Here is a 12,386-nt window from a genome sequence, read left to right on the forward strand (position 1 = left end):
ATGATCTTAATAAAAAATAAAAAATGAAGGGGCACCTGGGTGGCTCAGTCCCTTAAGTATCTGACTCTTGGTCTCAGCTCAGGTCTTGATCTCAAGGTTGTGAGTTCAAGCCCCACGCTGGGTGCGGAACCTACTTAAAAAGAGAAAAGAAAAGAAAAGGAAAAAAGGAGTTGAAGTGTGTGTGCGTGTGTGTGTGTGTGTGTGTGTATAAAATCTGAAAGGACACACAACCAAACTCCAAACAGTGGTTATTTCTGAAAGAATAAGGTTTTCATATTACAGTATTGTCTGAATTTTTTTTTACAGTGAGGATGTATAACTTACGTAATTTTAGAAAAATTAATTAAAAACGCAACACAGTAGAGGAACTTGTACTTGCTTCTGGGAAAGTAGGAAGGACCTTCAGATTCTCCCTGTGTTGTGAGGATCCGCGGCTCAGCCTGCCAGGCCACTGCCAGGGTCGGGGCCCCTGGGGAAGGCTTTTGCACACACAATTATCTATCACCTGGGGCTAGGCAGCTGCAACCTGACAAGTTGCCTCCTGGTACTTAGATAATATCAGATAGTCTTTTTCAAATTCAGTTAAAATCAGATAATTCAGACGGACTCCTTTGATCCTCTATGCAGCAGTTACAATTTACATCTAATCAAATTCTTCTGTTTTATTCTGAAATTACAAAAAAAATACACATTTAAAAATTCAAACATTACAGAAGCATGTAAAGTAAAAGGATAAACCCTCTCTTTTAATATCCACCCCCCCCCACATTTCTAAATCTCAAAAATAACCATTGGTAACAAGTGAGAGCAGTACATTCTTCGTGACAAAAATAAATAAGTAAAATTGTTAGTTCTAGTAATTAACCGAACAGGTTGGACCTGTTTGGAAAAATTGTAATTATCTCACTACAGAATATCTAATCCAGATTTAATAGTCAAATCGGCCCTTTCTAGAGTGAAGGTTTTCCTTTAGACCGTCTTCAAAATTTAAATTCTTAAATTAGGGCTGAAGTTCATAGAAATTTCAAGTGTATCAGTCATAACACCTAGAATGGAAGGAATTCAGGAAATGATCTCAGAGTCTCCACGGCTTGGATCGTAGGTTGGGTGCATGCTTCAGTAGGCAAGCGTACTCATTTACATATTTATCAGATTCTGGGTTTCAGTTTAAAAGAAGAAAAGGATATTTTTTCCCCTTCTCTTTGAGGACTGTAAGGCTGAGGAAGCTACAAAAGTACAAGGAAGCCCCAAGGACTCTAGGGTGTCAGGCCCTCCATGTTGGAGAGAGCACGTGACTCCCCTGAAGAGCTGGGTTGCAGAGATCTCAGGCTGGGACCACGTGAGGAAGTCCTGAGGCAGGATTTTCCTTAACACACACACACACACACACACACACACACACACACACACACACTTCGTTAGTCACGGGCCTCCATCATATCTCAGATTGTCAGTTCTCTGAGGGCCTAATTGGGTCTCTCAATTCCATTCCATTTGTTCAAATCCCCATCAGTTCCCATGGGAACAATTTACAACCATTACAGCTCTTTCTTCTTCACTCCCCTGCCTCTAGAGAAGGTTCTACCTCATGGGGAATTCCAGCGTAACCTCGAGAAACCTGAGCATGTCTCTCTTAGGCTTTAAAACCTCGGATGATGCCCCTTTTGCATACACGAGATCGCGTCTAAGTTTGTTGGCATGGCTTTCAAGGGCCTCGCCGTGCCTCCATACTCTGTGGTCCAAATTTGCTAGCCAATGACTCATCAGGGTTTAAATAGACGAAGCATCTAGACAGGAGTCTATGAAACTCAGAGCATCCGCCATACTGTCACCCTTCCTGAGGAAATTAGCTTCAGAGGGTGCTTTCTGCTTGATGTTATCTCGGCTGCATCAGATGAATGGTACGAAACCGATCGTGCTGGGGCGTCCGGCTGGCTCAGTCGGTGGAGTGTGTGCAACTTTTGATCTCGGGGTTGTGAGTTTGAGCCCCATGTTGGGTGTAGAGATTATTTAAAAATAAAATCTTAGGGGCGCCTGGGTAGCGCAGTCGTTGGGTGTCTGCCTTCGGCTCAGGGCGTGATCCCGGCGTTGCGGGATCAAGCCCCACATCGGGCTCCTCGGCTGGGAGCCTGCTTCTTCCTCTCCCTCTCCCCTGCTGTGTTCCCTCTCTTGCTGGCTGTCTGTCTGTCACATAAATAAATAAAATCTTTTAAAAAAATAATAAAATAAAATCTTAAAAAAAAAAAAAAGAAAAGAAAAGAAGCTGATGGTGTTGGCACGGCGACAGCTGGCCGTACCCAAGATCAATGCCCAGGGCTGAGGTCGCCTCGGATAGACTCAACCCAACAGACACCAGTTCTCCTCAGGATGGCTTGGTTGTTCCACTTCCCAACTGTTCCATTGTTCCATGGAAATGGACTCAAGCACATCATCTCACAGGGGAGTGACAAATGAGAACCCTGACTGGGAAGTTCTGGGGTACCCAGAATCTCTGCATCTAAGACACACTCAGTGGCCTGGAAGGCTCAGGTCTTCTGTGTCCTTTGTAAGGTAAGATGATTCCAATTATGCCTTATTTTTCTAGGGGTTCATCTGAAAACAATGAGAGAATTTTCTCTTGCTCCACTCGAGAGAGTGAACAAGACTTTGTGTCCAGCCATTTCTCATCTTGATCACTGCTCATTACCTGGTCTGAGCCACCATTACCTCATCCCTTGACTTTGTGGCTGTCCCCTCACTGGTCTCCCTGCTTCCAACCTTGCCCCTGCTATAGTCTGTTCTCCACACAGCAGCCAGAGGGATCCTTTGACAATAGAGATCAGATCATGTTACTTTCTTGCTCAAAACCCTCCAGTGGTTCTCCATTTCACTCAAAATACAAGCCAGAGTTCTCCTTGTAGCCTAGAAAGCCTTAACCTATCAGATATCTCACTCTCTCTGAAACCCAGTCCCCTTCTTGCTCACTCCTTTTCAACTATACTGCCGTCCGGCTCTTCGCTCATTCCATCACACCTCTGCCTCAGGGCCTTTGCACTTGCTGTTCTCTTGCTTGGCTTTCCCAAAAAAGCCTCACGGCTCCTTCTTGGATCATCTCCTTTGAACTTTGCTCCTTAACACTTGTAGACTTCTGCTTATGCTATCTAATTTACTTATCCCTCTGGTTTATTGTCCATCTTCACTATTACAATATAAACTCCCCCGGGACAGCATTATTATTTGTCGTTGCTATCCACTGCTATATCTCCAGTACCTAAACCAGCCTGGAGCATAGTAGGCAAATGTGTAGTCAGAAAATATTTACTGATGAGTGAATGCATGGGGCTCCTCTTACTCCTAAGGATAATGAAGAGGCTTTTGCTTCCCAGGGTCTAGACTCTTAGGAGAAAAAAGCTGTATTATCCAAGAAAGAGAGGTTGGGAGAGTTGACAGTGGAGGCCCAAATTAAATTATATATTTAATTTAATATGTAAAATTAAATAATAAGCTGGTGGCGGGTTAGCAATCAGTTGGATCCCTTCAGAACTGAAACTGGGGGACGCAGAGGGGACCGGCCAGTGCACAAGTGAGGGGAGAATGGTGCAGACACAGAGAGAAATAGATGTCATGAGAGATAATTGTGAGGTCTACGCACAAGGCGTGGTGACAGCTTGGAGGGCTACCTCCGTTCCCGATGGCTTCCCTAGTTCCAGTCCACAGTCTGGCCATGCTGAACACTTTCTCTTGTGCTGCTTCCTTGAATAAAATGTTGAATAAGCAAGGGTGTGGCAGCAGGGAGCCTCCGGGCATGTTTGAGCCCCTGGCTGATGGAGAGGGCGGCAGGAAAAGCAAGCTGGGGCCTCCCCCACCCCCCCCCACCCCCCCCCCACCCCCAGTCCACCAGGCCCAACTGCCTACAAACCCAGGACAAACCAGGGCAAAGTTCTCTTTTCAGATTCACACCAAAGATTTGCTGGTGCAAAGGCTGCTGGTTGCCATCAGCTGCTCCCTCCTAGCCTGGGCTCCCCACACACCACTTCCTCCTGGCTACAGTAACATAGGCCACTTTGGTCAGGATGGTTCTAACAGAAATATCTGGCTCACCACAGTGCTCTTTCCCCTTCTTCCCACCTGCCAGGAGGTTTAGAGCGAGAAACTGCCTGGGAAAGGAGGCTGGGAGGGCAGGTCATTGAGGCCCAGAGGGGCGTGGAGTTGGGGGAGGGCTCAGAAGCCACCACCCTATTCCAAGGCCCTTATGATCTCATGGCTAGGTGCACCAGGGCATTCTAACGTTCTAGAAACTCTACCTGGGATTTTCTGAGGGAGGGCTGAGCTGAATGCAGCACAGGCAGGGATTTTCTACAGATGGCATTCTTGAGTATTCGCATGCAGTCCACGGGCCCTGTTGTCACTGGGTGACCTCACTCCGGGGGCTCCACTTCCAGCCTCTCGGCATATGGTCGATTGTGTCCAAAAGAGCATATCGTTCAGGGCCAGAAGCCTGGGAACCAGTTCCAAGCAGTACTGTCTTGCTATGTCGTGCTAATACCCTCCTTCACCTCTCTGGACCTCGGTTCCCTCCTCCCTGCACAGCTCGGGCTTCTGCAGGGCTCACCAGTCTGTGAGTTCAAATGGTAATTCTCCCATGTTGTTGGCTTATTACCCCCACCTGCTAGGACAAGATCTCCAGCTTCCTGCAAATTCTCTGCTATCTCAGCAAGTCTTCAGACATATTTCACTTGGGCTCCACTCCCTTGTATGCGAGCCGCTCCAGGCTTCCCATCTTGGCTGTTCTATAACCAAAACCGTAGATATAACAATTCTTGGCTATTCGCCCCAAGCCCCGAAAACAACAAAGCTGTACTGGAGTCAGGAAGAGCCTCGCTGTCCGCTTGGAGTTACCCCAAGCTCCACCTGCTTGGGCTCCAGTGTGTACAAGCTGGTAAAACAACTCTTTCAACTTTTACTTATGACTCTCTGTCTCTCTGTCTCTCTGTCTCAGTCTGTCTCTGTCTCTGTCCCAATCTTTCTCTCTCTCTCACTGATTGATGTTCAGGGAGCTGAGCCAGACTGACCCGCGTAAGAGCTATATGTACAGGAAGGACCACTATCCCCCTCTGACAACCAAAATTTCACTCCTGGGTCAAGCTCATTCTAGTCTGAGCCCCCCCACCCTCAGGGCACGCCTATGCTCCCTCTTGAATAGGTCTTCTACTGGGTCACCCCATTAGTTCTCCAGACACCCCAGTTGTTCTTGTACTCCCCAAATGACCAAAACTCACATCTGGCCAACAGTGGGGATATAGGTAACCCCAGCCTATCTTATTTGTTAACACCAAGGAAAGTGAACTCCCTGCCATCGCTCTGCTTCTGTGGGAAAAAGGAAAACCTTTCCTGTCTTCTGACTAGGTAGCTTGAGTCCATTTAGAAAACAAGTCAAATAGAACCCAGAAGACTTGTCATTGCATGACGTGTTTGCACTGTTCAATGAGGTGGAGTGTTTGGGGGAAGCAGTGGCTTTGTTCATTATCTGAGTGATGAGGAAGGCCTCCTCCCTGGTCTCACCACCTATCACTCTTCTCAACCCCTTCTGCCACTGGTCCTCCAGCTGAATGTTCCTGAAGCTCCTTCAGAAGCTGTGGACGACTCCCTTCAAAGCCTTGGGTGACTCTCTCTTGATTTAGAGGGTCTTGGCCAAATGTCATGTCGTGGCAAGTCAGAGGAACCCATCTGAGCTGATGGAAAGCAGACAAATACATCTGTCTGAAGGATATCACAAAGCCCTTAGAAGAACCCAAATACGATCAGGTCTTCCAGGTGGCTGGAAGAGGGCACCCTTCTCCACCCCTTCCACAAAGCTTGAAGAAGGTTGCCCTTCGGTGCCGACCTCAGCCCAACTTTCCATATACTCTGAATGTCCACACTCTTAGGAAAGAAAATCTGGCCCAGCTGGGTTGAAATGTTCAACCTACAGTAATCGGCTATTGCCAAGGAAACAGGGTCCTAAACACAAACCAGCATCTGGCCACCTTACCCTCAACCTCTGAGGTTCTTAGTTACCTGGGGTAAAGCTCCATATTACGCCATAACTTTCTTTAGCTTCGTGCCCTCCTTTTCCCCCTTAATCTCTCACCAACCTATCCCCTTTGCCTCGTCAAAACCTTCCCAGCCCTGAGGCATCGCGCCAACTTCTTTGGGCCATCCTTTATGATACCTTCGGTTAGAAGTGTCGTAACAGGGTGCCTGGGTGGCCCAGTTGGTTAAGCGTCTGACTCTTGGTTTCAGCTCGGGTCATGATCTTGAAGTCATGATCTTGGGGTCATGAGATCGAGCCCTGTGTCAGGCTCCACGCTCAGCAGGGAGTGTGCTTGGGAATCTCTCTCTCTCCTGCTCCCTCTGCCCCTCCCTCCCTCCTCTCTCTCTCAATCTCTCAAATAAATAAATAAATAAATAAATAAATAAATATCTTTTTTTTAAGTGTAGTGACAAAATTTCGATTTGAAAGGACTCTCAGATATCACCTAATTCAACTTTGGCCTACTGCACAAAAGTCCCTTAAATATTACTTCCTCTTAAATCTTCAACCAGGTTCTCCTTCCACACCTCCAGAGACAGGACGCTCATGACTTCCCAAGAGGATCCACTCCGTCTCCTGAAGCTCTGCTTGTAGGAACCTGCTGTCTTGTATTACATGCTAGTGACTTCCATGCTTTAGACCTGGTTCTGCCCAGCTGAAGTGCCTGGGACAAATCTGTTCTCTTTCCCATCTGGAAGCCCCTTCAGAAATGTAGGCAAGGCCTACGGGTCTCTCTTCCAGGCTGAACATCCTCAATTATATTGAATATTCCCCATAAGACAAAGTCTCAAGTCCTCTGACCACCCCAGGAGGAACACCCGTTTCAACAATCCTCCTAAAATCTGGTGCCTTGAAATAAATACAATGAGGACATTCAAGGAAATACTTCAATTAAAAAAGGAGAAAATAAATTGATTAACAATAATAGGAAGTTGGTTATACCAGTGAAATAAGTCCATTTTATGAAATACTATCCAGCCTTTTACAAAATATGGTAGATTTACCTGTGCTAGCGTAGAAAGATTGTCATGATAATGTAAGGAGAAGAAAAGCAAATTATTAGTCCGTGTTACATCTTTTTTAATTAAGATTTTATTTATTTATTTGAGAGAGAGAGAGAGAGCACAGAGGGAGAGGGAAAGCAGACTCCCCACTGAGCAGAGAGCCCAATGGGGGGCTCGGACCCTGAGATCATGACCTGAGCCAAAGGCAGACGCTTAACCGACTGAGCCACCCAGGCGCCCCACTACTGTGTGTTACATCTTAAACACTTCATTTTTTGGTGTATACATGAAAAAAAAATTGGTGGGGAAAGAGAGCTGCCTGGTTGGCTCAGTTGGAAGAGCACATGACTCTTAATCTCTGGGTTGTGAGTTCAAGCCCCACATTGGGTGAAGAGATTACTTAAATAAATAAGCTTAAAAAAATGGGGGGGAGGGTATTTACTGGACTCTATGTAGGTATTTCTAGATTCTAGAGATGTCTTGAATTATTTCTAGAGTATAAAGGATGAGGTTTTAGAGATCTTTCATTATATATGTAGTTTTTTCTTATAAAGAGCACATTACTTTAATAATCAGAAAATAATAATAATAAAGGATTTGCAGTGCTTTAATGAACCCCAAATAACAGGATGTCAACCTCTCACCTCATTCACATTCTTTCCATTTATTCATTCAACAAATGCTCTCTAAGGCCTTCTCTGCTCCAAAGCCCATGCTGGGCCTTGGGCTCCTGGAATCCAGTGAGGCATGGTTCCAGCTGTGAGGAGCTCACAGATGTTAGAGAAAATCTAGCATGATAATTGCTAAAACTAGGAAATCACAGGGTTATGGGATCACAGGCGAGGGACCTCCCGAAGTCTTGAAGATAAGAGTGTTTGTTGGGCATGAAGGGTTGCTGGGCAAGAGTGGCCAGTGCAAAGGCCCTGAGGCAGAAAGAACTATGCTATGCTCTGTTCATGCCATACCCTACTATACCCTAGTGCAAGTCACCACCATCCTCTGCCGCATCATTCCCCTCCTGTCTGTTCTTGATCTAGCAGCCAGAGTGATCTTTCAAAATCACAAATACAGCCATGCCACCTCCCTGCTTAAAACCAGTCCTGTGACTTCCTCTTTCTCTTAGGACAAAAAGTCCAAAATTCCTTCACATGGCCCATCAGATATTTTTTTTAAGATTTTACTTATGTATTTGAGAGAAAGAGAGAGTGCATGCGAGAGAGAGAGAGTGTGCGCACAAGCAGGGGAGAGGGGCAGAGGAGAGGGAGAAGCAGGCTTCCCACTGAGCATGGAGCCCGATGCGGGGCTTGATCCCAGGACCCCGGGATCATGACCTGAGCTAAAGGCAGATGCTTAACCGACTGAGCCACCCAGGCGCCCCAACCTATCAGATCTTGCATCTAATCTATCAGGAGACCTGTTGGTTCTGCTTTCAAAAAATATCCAGGATATGAGCACCTGTCATTATCTCCGATGTAACCAAGTCATCATCGTCTCTCCCCTGGGTTTTTGTAGGAGCCTCCTCACTGTCTCTGTGTATCCACTTTGCCAACCCTGTCCACCCTCACCTCAACCGGAGTGACCATGTCACTCTTCTGGTCTAAACCGTCCCGTGGCTCCTGTCTTACCCAGAGCCAAAGCCAAAGGCCATCCCCTAGTCTAGGGGCCCTGCACATCCGGCCCTTCATTGCCTCTCTGGCATCACCTCCTCCTTCTCTCTCCCTCGCTCACTTGTCACCAGCCACACTGGCCTCCATCCAACACATGAGGCTTGCTTGTCTTGGGGCCTTTGCCATGGGTGCTTTTCTGCCAGGAATGCTGTTCTGGCAAGTTATCCCATGAATCCCTCCCTCAGCACATTCCCAATCACCTCCTCGTTCTTTATCTCCATCTCCAAACTTCCATTCTCTGAGTTCTGCCATCACTGAGTCTCTTTCTGTCCTATGTCTCTCAGATTCTTATGGTAAGAGGTAACTCAGTATGGCTTCTCACATTTACCCCAGATGCAAAGATGAAACTTCCTGCCCCAGAAGGTGATGGAAGATGGTTAACAGTGTGAGGGGCTGTGAACATGGGTGTCAGTTCTCAAGTTTCCCAAGGTTAGAGCCCATTGCTGGAAGCCCCACGGGGCAAACCCAGGGGAGGTGGGGACTGGGAACTGAGGCTGTGCCTGGCCTGGGCCAGGCTTGGGTTCAGGGGCCAGGGATGGGGACACTGACCTGGATGTTGGACCAGGGTGGTGGGGGCTCAGACCAATGGGGAATGTTTTGACCTTTAGGGTTTGAATGCAGAGTAAAAGCTATAGCAAAGTCAGATTACATCAGTCCTACACTGACCTTGAAGGCCCTGTGTCCTGTGCCCTCTCCACCAACCTTGTGACGCAGCTATCTAACCTCATTTCCTTCAGCTCTCTCCACTTAATGTGCACCAGTCATCCTGGCAGCCGTGTTGCACCTAGAACGCCCCAGGTACACTCCTGCCTCAGGGCCTTTGCACTTGCCATTCTCCACCTGAAACACTCTTTCCCGGATATCTGGGAAATGCATGCTATTCTTCTCTTGACTCAGGCCTGTACTTCAAAGTCACCTTCTCAGTGAGGCCTTCCCTGGCGACAATTACACAAAGCACATCCACATACCAGACTTCCTACCCTCCTTCTCTTCAGACTTCATTTTTCCCTCTTCAATATCTAACCCTAACTAACAAATGATTGATCTTACCTATTGCTGTCTCTTTCCATTAGTATGTCAGCTCCATGAGGACAGGGATTTTTGCCTGGCATTCGTTGTTATAGCTTCAGTATCTAGTGCACAAAAGTTTTCAATGAATAGGGGGCACCTGGGTGGCTCAATTGGTTAAGCATCCAACTCTTGGTTTCCGCTCAGGTCATGATCTCAGGGTTATGGGATCGATCCCCTCCTCTGGCTCTGCACACAGTGCAGTCGGCTTCAGATTCTTTTTCCCTCCTCCTCTGCCCCTCCCTGCTTGTGCTCTCTCTCAAATAAATAAATAAATAAATAAATAAATAAATAAATAAATAAATAAATAAAATCTTTGGGGAAAAAAGTTTTCAATAAATATTTATGAATGAACCCAGCAGGAGTGTTGAGCATCTATTACATGCCAGATTATTTTCATCCATTATGTTATTTCTTACTAGAAATACTTGGAATGATCTAGTTTTTGTTTTAAAAAGTTAGAAAGTACGTGCAAATACACAGAGCACACAGCTCCTCTTCGCCTGGAGGGAGTGACAGGGCGCCCCCTGGAGTCCAGTATGAGGTAGTGGCTCTCCTTACACCTTGGAGGAAAATGTCTAAAATTCACTGCTCGGCTGTTGCTAGTACTTATCTCTGGGAGGAGGGATTTCGAGTTATTTTAACTTTCTTCCTTTTTGCTAAGCTGCATTTTGTGATTTTTCTCCAATGACACGTAATGATCTTGTAATAAGTTTTCTGGCTCAGGCAACGGAGCGTGCTACTCTTGATTTCAGGGTTTTAAGTTCGAGCCCCACCTTGGGTGTAGAGACTACTTAAAAATAAAATCTTTAAAAAATTTAAAAATAGGGGCGCCTGGGTGGCACAGCGGTTGAGCGTCTGCCTTCGGCTCAGGGCGTGATCCCGGCGTTCTGGGATCGAGCCCCACATCAGGCTCCTCCGCTATGAGCCTGCTTCTTCCTCTTCCACTCCGCCTGCTTGTGTTCCCTCTCTCATTGGCTGTCTCTCTCTCTCTGTCGAATAAATAAATAAAATCTTTTTAAAAATTTAAAAATAAAAATAAAATAAAATATTTTTTAAAAAGTGTACTAAACCAAAAAAAAAAAAAGTCTACTAAACCTAGGGAAGTATTTTCGGTATACTAGAAATATACCACTGAGTGTATAGTTTACCACAATTTAAAAATTCTTTAAAGTGTGCCGAACCTGGGCCGCCTGGCTGGCTGTCAGTAAAGCATACAGCTCTTGATCTTGGGGTCGTGAGTTTAAGCTCCACATTAGGGATGTAGAGTTTGCTTAAATAAATAAACTTCAAAAAATAAAAATAAAGTGTGCTGAGTCTGGGGTGCCCGGCTGGCTGGAGCGTGTAACTTTTGATCTCAGGGTTGTGGGTTTGAGCCCCACACTGGGTGTGGAGATGACTTAAAACTAAAATCTTGAAAAAATGAAAAATTGAGTGTACTGAATCTTGAAGTGTAGTGTTATAACTGGAAATTATCATAATGAGAAAAAAATACTATAGCACTAGCCCCAGTGCTTCTGTTGTATGTGAAAACCAAACGATGGGCTGGTATTCAGACCTTTTTGTTCTTTAAAACCTCTCTCTTGGGGCGCCTGGGTGGCTCAGTCGCTAAGCATCTGCCTTGGGCTCAGGGTGTGATCCCAGAGTCCTGGGATCGAGCCCCACATCAGGCTCCTCCGCTATGAGCCTGCTTCTTCCTCTCCCACTCCCCCTGCTGTGTTCCCTCTCTCGCTGGCTGTCTCTCTCTCTGTCAAATAAATAAATAAAATCTAAATAAATAAATAAATAAATAAATAAATAAATAAATAAAACCTCTCTCTCCTTTGCCTGCTTTCCCAGCCCCACCTCCAGGTTTTTACTCTTGCAATCTTTGACCCATAGCTTTAACCCAGGCTATAGATACGGTTCAATGGATCTCTCGGTGAAAAACAAGAATGAGATGAAAGGGATGCTTTCAAATGCTACAGTCACAAGGATCCCCCTCGAAGGACCCGTGTGGATCACCTTCACAAAGGCACATGAACTTGTTCGGAGCCGGGTGGGTTGGTCCCCGACCAAGGCAAATTCACGACTTTCTTGGCCTGAATGAACATTGCTTCCAAATAGAAGCAGCAGGGAGCTGTAGGGATGAGCCCTTCCCTCCAAACGGTCCTGCTTCCTCGAGGGGCATGATGGGAGTTGTTAGTACTCTCAAGAGGAGGGGCAAGATGAGGGATAGAGCCCCAGCCTTCAGGTCAAACAGAGCTGGGTTTGTATTCTCCCTAGGTGACCCTGTGCAGGACTCCTGACCTATTAGGGACCTCAGTTTCCTCATCTCTAAAATGGAGCTAATAATGCCAATTCCCTGGGGCTGCTATGAGCTTCAATGAGGAGATGAGTAAGTGAAAACGCTCAGCACCATGCCTGGCCTAGCAAACCCAGTTGCATAAAATGACGTATTCATTCATCACATGTCATTGCCATGTACAATGCCAGGGGAGCCAGGGTGGACGCAACAGGGTAGCCCCTGCCCTGTGCAGCTTACAGACGAAGGGGGCAGACATTCGTGGCCTAATCACATGAATAAAGAATTACAGGGGCGCCTGGGTGGCCCAA

Source organism: Ursus americanus, chromosome 2 (assembly GCF_024610735.1).
Source record: "Ursus americanus isolate L20-20 chromosome 2, mUrsAme1.1.p, whole genome shotgun sequence".
Lineage (NCBI taxonomy): Eukaryota > Metazoa > Chordata > Mammalia > Carnivora > Ursidae > Ursus > Ursus americanus.